This window comes from Pinus tabuliformis, chromosome 5_2, assembly GCF_031772625.1.
Source record: "Pinus tabuliformis cultivar Carrire ecotype Pingquan chromosome 5_2, CPIR1, whole genome shotgun sequence".
NCBI lineage: Eukaryota > Viridiplantae > Streptophyta > Pinopsida > Pinales > Pinaceae > Pinus > Pinus tabuliformis.
The window spans coordinates 1,045,397,269-1,045,413,459 of NC_142306.1; the positions used below are offsets into that span (position 1 = coordinate 1,045,397,269).

At 33.7% G+C, this 16,191-nt stretch overlaps 1 pseudogene; it reads right to left on the reverse strand.

The window, feature by feature from the left end:
- Positions 1-11,822: 11,822 nt before the first annotated feature.
- LOC149162824 (formin-like protein 8) lies at positions 11,823-13,784 on the reverse strand (annotated as a pseudogene).
- Positions 13,785-16,191: the final 2,407 nt, after the last annotated feature.

Below are 16,191 nucleotides of genomic sequence, written 5' to 3' on the forward strand. Positions count from 1 at the left end.
AAATTGAAAGGTGTGTCATCTGTTACATTGAACACTAATTATTTGGTTCAACAAAATGATACTCTGTCATCTTCGTTATTGTGGCATGCACACTTTGGTCATATTAATTATGAAAGTCTTAGAATTATGAAACAATAGGGGATTAAAGGACTTCCAATAGTTCCAAGAAAATTGACCCCATGTAATGCTTGTATATTGGGGAAGCATCACAAACAGTCTTTTTAGAATTCTACTTCTAGAGCTACAAGGAAATTAAGTCTCATACACTCTGATTTATGTGGACCTATGCCTATACCAACTGCGAACGACAATAAATACATACTGACTTTTATTGATGATTATTTGAGGATGTGTTGGGTTTATCTTCTTAAAGAAAAATCACAAGTTTTTGATGTGTTTAAAAAATTTCATCTCTTTATTGGGCCGCCAAATTAACATACATTTTCACTCCATTTTCACCTTTATCCTCATTTTGTCACCTCATTTCATCACATTATCATTACATAACTCTATATTTCCAATACCATATGGGTTCATATCTTCATTTTCCAAAGTTATTAATTTTATGTATTTAGAGTGAATTTATGATTAAAATTTAGAGAAATAACATGTATTTTCTTATACCTAAAAGTGGCTTGAGTTTGATGACATGTGTAGATCATTTGGAAGCTTCCAAGGCACCCTTATGTGGCCTCCCAAGATCAAATTCGAATTTCAACTCAAGAGGTGGACCATATTCCAAGGAGAAAGATCATGGAGATTTTGATGTGTCATGGGATTTGTATCTAGTATTTAGGGATAAGTTGAGACAAGTATGGATCTAGTAGATATTTAAGGGATCTACATTTATTGAGTAGATATCCCTAATTCATGTATAAATAAGAGGAGCATCCTTCAAAGAAAAAGGAGAGAACAATTATCAGTTATTCATTAGCATCAGATTTATGATTGTTCATTCAACATGAATAATATCATTTTCTCCAAATCATGAGTTATGAGTGTTGTTTGATTCTTAAGGTGTGATAGTTGTTCATGTGTGCTCATTGAGGAATGGAAGGATCCCCATACTGAGATAAGTACACTTTGTTGTAGAGTAATGTTGTGAATATACTAATTTTAATTCTGATGTTCATCTTATTTCTTTGTTGTAAATACTTGTAGATAATTTCAGTATGAATTCATGTTATGGCCATGTTTTTTTGATCTCCTTTCAGTAGCTAGTTTTTATGTGAGAAGGACAACCGGGATCTCCTCAGTTAGGAGCCTCTTCTCCATGAGCTAGACTAAACTGAAACAAGATTTACTTTCTTATATGCTTTCCTAGATTACATTTATGTGAAGATTGATTTCCTTTCAGTAGCTAGTTTTTATGTGAGAAGGACAACCAAGATCTCCTCAGTTAGGAGACTCTTCTCCATGAGCTAAGAACTGAACTGAAAACAATATTTACTTGCTTTCATTTCTTTCCTGCTTTCTTAGATGTTTGGCAATGTTATTATAGAAAGATTGTAGAAGGACAATCAGGACTCTTGAACTAGAGACTCTTCTCTATCTTCTAAAGTAAAATAATTCCATTGATCAAACATTTTTATTCTTTTATAAAATAGATCTGATAGTTTAGATTTGTAATATGCATTTCCATTCTAAACAAACTTCTTACACTTGTTTCATCTAAGGTCCCATATATTTTGGTTTGCTTCTAAGTTTATGAAACCCCCGGGTTGATAAATTAAATGACAGGGATTTAATAGACAATTAAATCGCCCAACATTTTGACGCCGTTGCCGTTGTTGGGCGATTTAATTATCTATTAAATCCTTGTCATTTAATTGATCAATCAAGGGGTTTCGTAAACTTAGAAGCAAACCAAAATATCTGGGACCTCAGATGAAACAAGTGTAGGAAGTTTGTTTAGAATGGAAATGCATATTACAAATCTAAACTATCACATCTATTTTATAAAAGAATAAAAATGTTTGATCAGAGGAATTATTTTAGCTTAGAAGATAGAGAAGAGTCTCTAGTTCAAGAGTCCTGATTGTCCTTCTACAATCTTTTTATAATAACATTGCCAAACATCTAAGAAAGTAGGAAAGAAATGAAAGCAAGTAAATATTGTTTTCAGTTAAGTTCTTAGCTCATGGAGAAGAGTCTCCTAACTGAGGAGATCTTGGTTTTCCTTCTCACATAAAAACTAGCCACTGAAAGGAAATCAAATCTTCACATAAATGTAATCTAGGAAAGCATATAAGAAAGTAAATATTGTTTCAGTTTAGACTAGTTCATGGAGAAGAGGCTCCTAAATGAGGAGATCCCGGTTGTCCTTCTCACATAAAAACTAGCTACTGAAAGGAGATCAACAAAACATGGCCATAACATGAATTCATACTGAAATTATCTACAAGTATTTACAACAAAGGAATAAGATGAACATCAGAACTAAAATTAGTATATTCACAACATTACTCTACAACAAAGTGTACTTATCTCAGTATGGGGATCCTTCCATTCCTCAATGAGCACACATGAACAACTATCACACGTTAAGAATCAAACAACACTCATAACTCATGATTTGGAGAAAATGATATTATTCATGTTGAATGAACAATCATAAGTCTGATGCTAATGAATAACTGATAACTGTTCTCTCCTTTTTCTTTGAAGGTTGCTCGTCTTATTTATACATGAATTAGGGATATCTACTCAATAAATGTAGATCCCTTAAATATCTACTAGATCCGTACTTGTCTCAACTTATCCATAATTACTAGATACAAATCCCATGACACATCAAAATCTCCATGATCTTTCTCCTTGGAATATCGTCCACCTCTTGAGTTGAAATTCGAATTTGATCTTGGGAGGCCACTTAAGGATGCCTTGGAAGCTTCCAAATGATATACACATCTCATCAAACTCAAGCCACTTTTAGGTATAAGCAAATAAATGTTATTTCTCTAACTTTTAATCATAAATTCACTCTAAATACATAAAATTAATAACTTTGGAAAATGAAGATATGAACCCATATGGTATTGGAAATATAGAGTTATGTAATGATAATGTGATGAGATGAGGTGACAAAATGAGGATAAAGGTGAAAATGGAGTGAAAATGTATGTTAATTTGGTGGCCCAACATACCCCCCAACTTAAGTTATTGCATGTCCTCATGCAATCTATTGCATTGATTCACTTAATCATGATTTAATCTTTTTGCATTGTCTTGCTTTTATATCGACTTTGATTGATATCGATTTTTTTAACTTCGCATAATTTTCTTTTTGACAACTTTGTTCCTTTTTGCAAAGTCTTCTTTCTTAAAAACATTTGATTGCAACATATTATTTTGGTTGGTTCTTGTGTGACAACCAAAATTTGATTAGTATTGGTTCTTGTGTAACAATACTTTCGTTGTTTTTGTGTTGCATCAAAAGACTTTGAAAACATTTAATCAACCATTCATTCTTTGATCATTATTTCCAAAACATGTAACATTTGAATCATAATGCAATAGTAGTTGTTTGGAAAAAGTATGTTGGTTAGGATGACATGTTCATGAAGGACATATATGACATATGAAAGGTGATAATGGGGTATGTATGTGAATATGAGGTATGAAAATGAACATGGTGTAACATTTTCCAAAAATTATAATTTTAGTATTAAAGGAATTGTATGATAAAAAGCTAGAAAAGAACATACCTTTACTTACCTGAGTGGACAAACTGTGTATATGTAGAAAAGTGTAGCTTCTGTTGCGGAATCATGGAATGAAGAATACAAGAATGTGATCTGTGTCTTGGTTGCATACATGATGGATGAAGTCACAAATGTGGATCCTTTATTACTGCTATTGAATCTGTTTCAAAGTATAAAATATTGTTGAATCTGCTCCTGAATCATATAGTCTTCTTGTCGTCCCATATCATGGCACAATTATTTCCATGTGAATAAATGTGTCAATGTCGAACATGGAAAGAAGTCATTGGATTATCGACCATTGATGAATGTCATTAACCAATGCGAGGCAAACTCACCATTAATGTCAATGAGTGCCAAGGTACCTAAGTACATCTTGGGAAGTGCGAATAGATGAGCTGATGTCAAGCCACTTGCAAGATCCAATAAACAAGGGACATTAATGTATTCCCATTGTTTGTTGGCGAGAAGACTTGCCATTAGGGCATGCGAGCCTCAAGGTACTAATGATGACTCTAGTCTTTATCCCAGATAAGGTGCTGAGGTCGATGTGTCAAGACTTGTTGAAAGGTGGGCCTTAAGGAATCCCACATCAATCAACACGATTTCGTACAAAATGATTGGTAGGACTATAGATACAAGATGTTATGGTCAAACAGTTTTTATGGCAAAGAAAACAAGGAAATATACAGAGATGGTTGGTTTATTTGTGAGCGAAAAAGAGGAACTGAAAAGAAGGCAAAACTGTATGCGACTCAAAAAAGGTAGACATGTATGAAGTCATGATGGATAAGGCAATGAATCAATGGACTTTAACATGGGTGATTGATGAGGCTTTGAAGGATAAGTGTGGGTAACATATCATGACACAAAAGATTTCTCTGTAGCGACAAATGTCACAACATTTGTAATTAACTCCTTCAAGCTTTCAATAATGAATGTGATTTTGAGAGATCACATCTACATGGACTTGGATCATCGCGCACCTGTAAAAGCTCAGTACAAATCCTGCATGAAAATTGTGAGAGCTTTTTGAAGGACATAAAATGCAAGTATAAATGCTAGCAACAAAATAAAATAAAATAAAATTTACATGTTGCCTTTGCGCGCAAGTTTCTTTGAAGTAACTTCAAGAAAGTATAAATTGTTTTCAAGAGTTATGAACCTCCATTTGTAAAAATTTTAATTTTATTTATTTGTTTTTTTTATTGTTTTTGATGTTTATTTGTTTTTTTTAATTGTTTTGATTTTTTTTTTTATTTGTTTTGTTGTTGTTTTTTTTTTTTTTTAAATTAAAATTTAATATTAAAATTTGTTTTGGATGGTTATTAAAATAATAATAATAATAATAATATCACAAAAATTTGTTTTGTATTGTTTTGATTTTTATTTTTTAATAAGAAATGCAAGAATATGTGAAAAGGTGAATAAAAAAAAATCTTTACAACTAAATGGCATCAAAAATAAAAATATTAAAAATTAAATGGCATATAAAATAAACATCTAAATAAGGGCTCCATGGTGGGTGCTTCTCTTCACACTCATGTCAGCATCTTCCTTTGACCGATGTAATGCATTCTTCGACAGAACTATTCCTTTGACTGGTGCAACGCATTCTTCAACCTAACTAAGCATCATTGCAATGCAAATTTCAGAAATTTATTATCTTTCCATTCTTCAATGCACTTGTGTTTGTGTATGGTCATGCAGTGATATCGTTGACTTTGGAAAACCATCTATCTTCACATAGCTCATCTGGAAGCTTCCAGACAACGCACATATATGCAAATTAAACGGCTTTGGAATGCGTCTCTATAGCTCTGCACCATCGCGTCTAATAGTAGTGATAAGATCAAACTCTAAATCGTGCGTAATTGTATACAACTACCCGCATCTACCTAGCAACTTGATCCTGAGCAGAATCCGATGGTCATGCCGTTGATATTTGTTCAGCATAGGATCCAAGAAATTCAAAACAAAACACAATACCTCCCTCATAATGCTGGACTACGAAATCAAGATCCTGGAAATTGGGTAAATCTGGTTTGGAGATCACAGGTAATCCAAGAGGCCGACTTTACTGTGAAAATGAATATTTTTCTCTGATTAAGTTGAATGGATGCCTTAAAAAAACTAAGGGCAGTTGAAACCGCTATTTTTCCCCACTCACTCTGCTCATTATATGTCTATGAACAGACTGCAACCTTAGGAATAATTCTGTTCGTTAATAGCGTAAAGATAAATCTAGGAAGACACCCAGTCCGATGTATTTGAGCAATGGGAAACCTTTGACTCACCGGATGTGAGCTAATCACGTTTGAATTTGAATCTAATTCTACGTTTGACAGAATGGTGTTGGTGCATTCACTTCCCCGCAGCCTCGGCAATTTAACGAAGAGCTTCAGTCAGGTTGCGAGGTCGAAACAGGTGTGGTTGGTCATCAGTGGAAAGTCTCTCCATTCTGTAGATGTGCATGGCGCATTGACGGTCTCGTGGTTTGGCTCCAACAAAGATTTCAATGAAGGGAAATAATTGACCAGGCTAGGAGGCAAGGGAGATAGGGGGTGGATTTGTTCTTGTAAAAGTGATAAAGTCTTTGAAGAGAAGGTAGGATTATTCTCAGGGATTTTTCATGTTGCCAGGGCTCATTAAAAGAAACTCACCCATGATGAAAATTCACTAAAATTTGCCACAGCGATCTTTTCCACGATGGTCACCACTCCAAAAACACAACAGCAGCGTTGTCAATGCGTCAGCTCAACCGATCTGCTGTTGCGCATTGCCAACTCACCAGCAACAACGTCCATGCCTCAAAAATGCATCATACTTTACCTCAAAAGATACCTATATGGTTCGATCTCTTTATTGTTTTTTTCATTGTTTTGTTTTGTTTTTCTTAAACTAAAATGGTTTTATTTTGTAAAAAACTAAGAAAAATGAATTAAACTTTATATAATTTTTTAATTTTGTGTTGTTATTTTTTTAATTAATTATTTTTTTTGAATTTTATTTATTTATTTATTTTGTATTGTGTTTTTCTAAAAACTAAAAATTTAGAAAAGTGAAATTTATTTTGTATTGTGTTTTTTTTTAAACTAAAATTTAAATTTCTATTCCAATTAAGAAATTAAATTTATTTCTAATGATTTTATTTTTACAAATTGAATTTCATTCTTTTTATTTTTTAAAAAAGTTGAATTTTATTCTAATTTTTTTTATTTTTATTTTTATTTTTTATATTGTTTTAAAATTGAAATCTTTTAAAAAGAATTTAAATTTTATTCTAACCCTAAAACAATATAGAATTTTTTATTGATTTAGGATGATTTTTTAGCAAATGGAGACAAGCATATTGCAATCCTGAAAACATTTATAAACGTTCTACTTTCTGATCCTCGAGATTGTGCAAAGACGTAGGAGGAGAGCATACTTATTCAAACTGAAAATATCATCCTACCTATTCTATGCTAATTGAAAATTACAAACTATTACGTGTAATTAAATTTCCAATGTAACCATTCACGCAATAGTAGTAAAAATATATTCATTTTCAATTTTGCAAATTTAAAATGAAAATATACAAGGATGATCGAATCTAGTTTTTGTGAGTGTGATTTAATGAAATAAAAATAAAATCGATCTAACCTTGTACTTGTTTGAAACCATCGAAACCACTTGTCGATAAGGCTTTCATAGGCGTGATTTCCACTCTGATTCAGATCATGCTGCAACTTCTCTTCGTCCTCCTCAATCTCCTGTTCAAATAATTATTCATCATTAGATATACAAGATTCTTCGAATGTTAATTCATTGTTTTCTTCTAGAGGAGTAGTTAAACTTTTCGCTGCTATCAAGATTTCTTCTTCGCAAGAAGAAGAGATCCTGACTCTTGCTAGGATTTGAGTGAATTATTCCAAACTTATACTCATCATTCTTCCATATATACATATGGATTTTTATTGTGTTTTTGTTTTTTTTAGTGAATGGGGGTTTTTGATTTGTGTTCTATTTCTATGTTTTTTCTATATGAGAATAAACTTAAATGAAAATTCCTAAATGCAATTAACCATAAATGATCCTACATAAAAATTCTTCCTAAACAATCTTCCTAACTAGCTTACATTTAAGTTTTCTTCCCCGACAACGGCGCCAAAATGTTGGGAGCTTTAATTGTCTATTAAATCCTGTCATTTAATTTGTCAATCCGGGGGTTTCGTAAACTTAGAAGAAAACCAAAATATATGGGACGTCAAATGAAACAGGTGTAGGAAGTTTGTTTAGAATGGACATGCATATTACAAATCTAAACTATCAGATCTATTTTATAAAAGCATAAACATGTTTGATCAATGGAATTATTTTACTTTAGAAGATAGAGAAGAGTCTCTAGTTCAAGGGTTGTGATTGTCCTTCTACAATCTTTCTATACTAACATTGCTAAACATCTAATAAAGCAGGAAAGAAATGAAAACAAGTAAATATTTTTTTCAGTTCCGTTCTTAGCTCATGGAGAAGTGTCTCCTAACTGAGGAGATCTTGGTTGTCCTTCTCACATAAAAACTAGCTACTGAAAGGAAATCAATCTTCACATAAATGTAATATAGGAAAGCATATAAGAAAGTAAATCTTGTTTCAGTTTAGTCTAGCTCATGGAGAAGAGGCTCCTAACTGAGGTGATCCCGGTTGTGCTTCTCACATAAAAACTAGCTACTGAAAGGAGATCAACAAAACATGGCCATAACATGAATTCATACTGAAATTATCTACAAGTATTTACAACAAAGAAATAAGATGAATATCAAAATTAAAATTAGTATATTCACAACATTACTCTACAACAAAGTGTACTTATCTTAGTATGGGGATCCTTCCATTCCTCAATGAGCACACATGAACAACTATCACACCTTAAGAATCAAACAACACTCATAACTCATAATTTGGAGAAAATGATATTATTCATGTTGAATGAAAAATCATAAATCTGATGCTAATGAATAACTGATAACTGTTCTCTCCTTTTTCTTTGAAGGATGCTCGTCTTATTTATACATGAATTAGGGATATTTACTCAATAAATGTAGATCCCTTAAATATCTACTAGATCCATACTTGTCTCAACTTATCCCTAAATACTAGATACAAATCCCATGACACATCAAAATCTCCATGATCGTTCTACTTCGAATATGGTCCACCTCTTGAGTTAAAATTCGAATTTAATCTTGCGAGGCCACATAAGGGTGCCTTGGAAGCTTCGAAATGATCTACACATGTCATCAAACTCAAGCCACTTTTAGGTATAAGCAAATACGTGTTATTTCTCTAACTTTTAATCATAAATTCACTCTAAATACATAAAATTAATAACTTTGGAAAATGAAGATATGAACCCATATGGTATTGAAAATATAGAGTTATGTAATGATAATGTGATGAGATGAGGTGACAAAATGAGGATAAAGGTGAAAATGGAGTGAAAATGTATGTTAATTGGCAGCCCAACACTCTTGATTACAAATCAGGCTCAACTTAATATTAGTACTATAAGAATTGATAACGGGGGAGAATACACTTCACATGTTTTTGAAAAATATTTGCAAGAGAATGGCATCAAACAACAGACCACAATACCATATAATCCACAACAAAATGGTGTTGCAGAACGAATGAATAAAACTTTGCTTAATATGGTAAGGTCAATGATGTTTTTAAAGAATGTAAAATTGGTGTTTTGGGGAGAAGAAGTGCTCTGTGTAGCATATATTAGAAATCAATGTCCTTCCTTTGTGATCAACAACAGAACTCCATATGAAATGTGGTATAATCGTCTTCCTGTTGTTAAACATTTCTGAATTTTCGGTTCTCAATGTTATGCTTTGATTCCTAAACAACAGAGGAATAAGTTGAGTGAATGAAGCAGAAAATGTATTTTTTTAGGATATTCTATGACTTCTAAGGCATACCGATTGTATGATGAAGAGAACAAGAAGTTTATTTTGTCAAGAGATGTAATTTTTCTTGAAACTGATAAAGATTCCCTCACTGTTAATAGACAACTTAATCAGATAGAAAAGTTTGTACCTCAAAAGTTTTATTATGAATCAGATAATATACTTCCACATCTTGAAGGGGGGATACCTATATTAGATTAGTCTGTGGAGTTTCCTTCTGTGGAGTTTCCTAATTCTATTGTTGGTGAGAAATTGGTTGATGAAAGCATTTCTATAGACATGACAGGGAAAGAAATGGCAAGAACTGAGGAAAATGAAGAAGATGAGCAACTTCCTACACAACCTTTGCGAAGATCATCCCGTATTCGAACATTTCTGAAGAAATATGACGCATTTAAGACTGGAAGTTCCTCTGGTAACTATTCTCATTGTGAATTTAACTTTTTTGTGGATTGTGAACCTACTTGTTTTGAAGAAGCTACTAGTTATGATCAGTGGAAAGATGCAATGCAAAAGGAATATGATGCTCTCATAAAAATGACACATGGAGGCTGGTGGATCCTCCTGTTGGTATCAAACCTATTGGTTGCAAATGGATTTATAAAACTAAGTATAAAGTTGATGGTTCACTAGACAAACACAAGGCAAGACTTGTAGCGAAGGGATATGCACAGAAAGAGGGTATTGACTATACAGAGACATTTGCTCCTACAACTAAATGGGGAACTATTAGATCTTTGTTTGCAATTGTAGCTTAGAAGCAATGAAAAATTCATCATATGGATGTCAACACTATTTTTTTAAATGGAGATTTGAAAGAAGATGTTTACATGTTTCAGCCAGAAGGATTTTTCATTAAAGGGAAAGAACAAAAGGTTTGCAAACTAATGAACTCTTTGTATGGCTTGAAACAAGCACCATGAGCATGATATGAGAAACTAACTGAACATTTTCTAAAGTTAAACTATAAACATTTTGACCTAGATGATGCAACTATTTTCATTAAGAAAGTTTGTAGATCAGTTGTATATGTTGATGATTTGATGATCACAGGAAACCATGATGAATATCTATAATCTATTAAGAAGGAATTGAAAAAGGTTTTTGATATGACAGATTTAGGTTTACTTCATTATTATCTTGGAATTGAAGTTGATAAAAAACCACAACATATTTTCATATCTCAGAAGAAATATGTTGGTAAGTTATTGAACAGATATAGTATATCCTGTTGCTACTACAATGGAACAGAATTTGAAACTCACTTCAGAAGAAGGCAAACCATTTGAAGATCCAACAAAGTACAGGCAACTTGTTGGAAGTTTGATTTATTTATCTATTACTCGTCCTGATATAACCTTTGTTGTTGGAATATTTTCTAGATTTATGCATCATCCTTGTGAGGGGCATTGGGTAGCAGCGAAAAGAGTTCTGAAATATTTAAAAGGAATCCAAACTTACGACATCAAATACTCCAAAGTTTTAGACTTCCATCTTCCTGGTTATTCAGATTCTAATTTTGATGGAGATAAGGAGAATGGACTCTCTACTTCTAGTTATTTGATGAATCTTGGATCAATAGCCATCAGTTGGAGATCACGCAAGCAAGCTGTCCTTGCTGATTCTACCACCGAAGCTGAATATGTTACAACAGCTCAAGCCACTAAGGAAATCATTTGGCTTCGGAAAATACTTGAAGATTTGCAGGAGAAACAAAAAGCTTCAACTCCTCTATTTGTCAACAACTCTTCTGCAATTCAATTGGCCAAGAATCCAAAGTTTCATGATCGAACTAAACATATCAACACCAAGTATCATTTGATTCGACATCATGTAGAGGCCAAAACAATTCATCTGACACATTGTCCTACTTCAGAACAAATTGCAGATATTTTTACCAAAGCATTAGGACGTGAAAATTTTGAAAAGTTCAGATCTTTACTTGGCATGTCAGATATCCCTTCAGATTAAGGGGGGAAATGTTAAACTAATCCTTCATTATTTTTTGTACTGTCTGGGATTAATGGGTTTTTTTTTTTTTTTTCCCTGTACAAAGGAGATATCTAGACATAACCATCTTCTATGTTTCTTACTTATCTTTGGTAATGAATAACATACGATTGGTCTTGTCTTGGTAAAGTTCATTCCAGGCCTGACACTTATCATGCACAAAAGAAGGTTATTTTATGATGGGATTCCTTCATGTCATTCACATTGAAACCAATATATCAAGTGATCTAATGCATGATAAAGTGGATCTCAGAAGTTGATATTTTCTAGCCTTTTCTTCTACATTAAAGTTAACACTCGGGAAAACCAGAAAGCCTGTACTTACTCGATACAAATATACTCATCATAGAAACCATTAAGTACTTGAAGATTTGTCATCAGGACTATCAACATTTCTATCAAAATAAGTGGGGAAAAGAGAACGTGATAAGTTATGATCTGAAGTTGAGGAGGTTCCTTTCTGAGAGGAGACTGGAGGATTCCTCTTCTGCATTCTGCCAACTTCTTTACAAACTTGATCCAACATGTTTGTGAAGTCCCTTACAATCACAAAAATACGAAAGGGATGTGCTTCCTCCTTTGCTGCATCACCATGAAAATACTTGGTGATTTCCTTCACATGAGAGAAGACTCTTGCTTCTTCACCTTGTATCTGACTGATCTCCTCTTCAGCCTGCTGCAGAAATGATCCCATAGACTGGTGAAAGATACCTTCTACCACATCCTTACTTGCATTTTCATCCCTTTTCTGGCGAGTAAACTCCATTTGCAAAAATGACTTCACCTTTGCAAGCCTTCTAGCAAGTTTTGACACAGAACTAACCAAAGAATGTGAGTCTATTGCAGCTGCATTTTTACATTGCATAAATCAATGCTCAAGTTTTCAATAACCTGCAAACCAAGTGTTCTATAGTAGTCTTCTCTATCCTTAGAACTCTCATTTTCACCGCCACTTCTAGAATAAGCTTGACCATCTACCACACTGGAAGTAATGCTAGAGACGGACTAAGGACCAACATATGCGGCATGTGTTCTAAAATAGTCTTATTTGTCCTCAGAACTCTCATTTTCACTGCTTATACGATAAGTTTGACCATCTACAACAATGGGAGTGTTAGACTAAACCATGCGCAACGGAAATAAACTAAACAAACATACACAGCACAAACAAAATCACAGAACCATAACACACAGACTTAGTGTGGTTCACCCAACCAATCTGGGCTACGTCCACCAGAGCAGAGGCATCGGCAATCTTATTATTCAAAGGAGATTATAACAAATCTAATTCTTCACACATACTCTCAGCTCTCCCTATTTTCTTTACTTTCTCTACACACACATACAATCCTCTATGGGATTACATTTCTATATAGCTGGAGCATAAAACTGAATCATAAATTCCCTCACAACAAATATAGGATGCATTAACTCCTCCTCAAAAAATACTAGAGCTAATATAGCAACTAATCCTATTGTTGTCACATACATGAGATTTTTCCGAGATTTAATAAAATAGAAAATATCAACAGGAAGTAGTAGTAGAGCTATATTTTTGAGCAGCACGTGCAACACACAAATCTTCTGCTCTTACAATCTCTTGAACAACGAAATGTAATAAGGTTGTCTTGCCATCTATACCTTTGACATCTGCTAATTTGAGAAGGGTGTCAAGCTTAAAAGCTTGAGCTCCCCCACGATAGGTACCAACATTCATGCGATTACCTGTTTTCAGAACAACTTCTAGCAAATTTAGGAACAAACGACTACTCTTCAGTTCTTTACATGCTGCCTGTAACGGGAAATGAACAATATCATTCTTATATGTTCTTGTATTCTTAAAATTTATATCTAGAAAGATCCTTTTATGCATCAATCAAGGCCAGTTAATTAAAAATAATAAACAGCGAAGCAAATTTACCTCCAATATCTCGTATGATTCTCTAATATAACTAACTTCCTCTCTGAATTTTTCCCTGTACCACATTGCATCAAATCGTTTAAAGGCAAGGGGAATATTCAACAATGCCTTAACAAATAGCTCTGCTGGACCAAGCTCAGAAATTTCACCGTTATAATCTTTCAATTTAGTTTCTTCCTCTTCGGTTGGTGCCATATTTATAAAGTGTCTCCAGAAGCTGAGGACTTAAGCCTTCACCTGTACTCCACACGCGGGAACAATGTCAACAATTAAAAATAAGTCACTAACCCGTACCAGAATAACTACAAAGACTTCGTGCTTAGTGGCATTACACCGAATAGATAAATTCACTCCAAGTAATTTTCTTTGTTTAGATAGGAAAAACTACTTAGAATCACCATGCAATGAGAAACGTACAATGATGAATGGAAATATGACAAGAGAAATAAAGAGGGCAAGAGCTAACCAGCCTGCCATAGGGCATTAAATGCCTGGTTATATGCAGGCTGGATAACCCAATAACACGCGCGTGCGGAGACTAGATAAATAAGAAATGGGTGCCTGCATGTAATCGGGTTATCCAGCCTGCATATAACTATGGCACGCTGGTTAGCTCCAGCCAATAAAAAGAACTGATAAGACAACAATATCAGAAAAAAGTAGTTGGAATGTAAAATTCCAGGCATACACTTATTATGTCAGTTGTACGATAACAATTATATATTTAAAACTTACTCTAGGTAGAGAAAAACAATAAGAATAAATAATAATCCCACAACTTAGATAGTAAACACAAGTGAAAAAAACTAAGACGCTTAAAAACCAACTCTAGAGCACTGGTAGGAAAAGCATACAACAACAAAAATCTGAGATGAGATAAAAAAATTGCATGGATGCCAATATCACTAGCAAGCAACGTCATAAATAAATGTAAAACACTAATAGCATTATGAGTATTAAAATTACTAGCAGCCTTGTCTTCATCGGCAGTACAAGATCTGACTGTAGGTAGAAATTAATCTTCATACATAAGACATAAGAATATGAATAACTATCTCCCACTCAATCCAATGTACTAGAAGATCTATGGCATATAACAGACAAAGATCCCAAGGGAAGGGAGGACGAGTCGAGGGACTAACATATTAGTACATGCTACTACATGAAATTGCATTTGTCAAAGGGAATAAATTCATTTGGATTAATGTTGATCATGCTTTATAGTGTCTCATTAGAAGGACATATATGTTGTAGTGGGCCACTTCCACCAACCTCGCACAATGTGTGGATATTCATGAAAGATATGTTAATTGTCTAACACTCGATTTGATTTAATATTCCCAGTAATATTTATACCATATAATCAGTAAATTATTTTTCTACATTGCTGAATAAAAAATACACTGATATTTTAACAATTAAAAGTTGCAGCAGAAATACAAGTGAAAAAAATCAATCACATGCACAACAGAAATTTTACTCTCCAAATATTTCCTTCATTAATTTTCCCAGGTCAATTAAGGGCTCCCTCAACAGGGAAAATGGCCCACGGAAAAATACAAAAACTTATACAGCAAAATGGAACCTGGAAATCTCAGCCTCCTGGAAATTTTCGGTCCCCGGAAAAATTAGCTTCTCCAACTTGCAGTTTGGCCTCCTCTCTCCTAGCCCTAGCCTGTGCACTAAAATAATACCTTGCCACCAATTTTAGGATATGTGGAAGTTCACCACCATAGAAGTTCTACCAATCAATTGGACTTAATATGGCCTTGTCCCACATAGAATCAAGATCTTCACCCAAATCCTCTAATCCCACAAAATGAGCAAACTTTGAACGAACTTGAATCCCAATATCAGGATCTACAAATAGCTTTCTAAAAGATTTCTTGAATCCTTGTGAGAATTTAGGGTCTTTGTTTGTGTTAGAAAAATATAACTATGTTCAGTCTTCATTAATGTACTTGAGTCATGTACTTGTCAAAAGAATAAAGAAAATGATTCTTATTATTGTAACAATGACTTATTAAAGCATGAGTTTCATGTTTGGGTCATCATTATATTAGTCAAACTCTCCATTTTGGACTCCTAGGATTAATATGAGTTTATAGAGTCATTGTACATTCAAAGAGACCTTTCTTGGGCTTTTGAATCATGTAGAAAGGTTTTGTATCAAGTCAAATATGAATTATGTACCCTCTACATCAAGTTGGCCTAAGGACCCTATTTCGACCCACAAGAAGCCTATATATACAAGAAAGTCGAATTCATTTGGAACATCAACTCTCAAGAAAGTTCGATATCTCAAGAAGAGTTGGAGAAGTGCGAATTTTGTTGCAATGAGGTCGAAAGAAGTGTGAGTTTGGGGAAATCTATAGAGAGGAAGAAAATCAAGATTTTGGTGCCTCTCTCTCTGTTTCGTGGTCTGGATTGGGATATTGAAGTATCCTAAGATTTCACTGTTTTCTTATGTCATTTTCTTGAAACTATATAACAGTTATGTTTTATGTCTACTCAAGGGACATGTATTAGGCTAATGGGTGTTTTGGGCTTATCACACACCATACTTTTTAGTTTAGCTAGTGCTTATGTCGCTGCAACTACA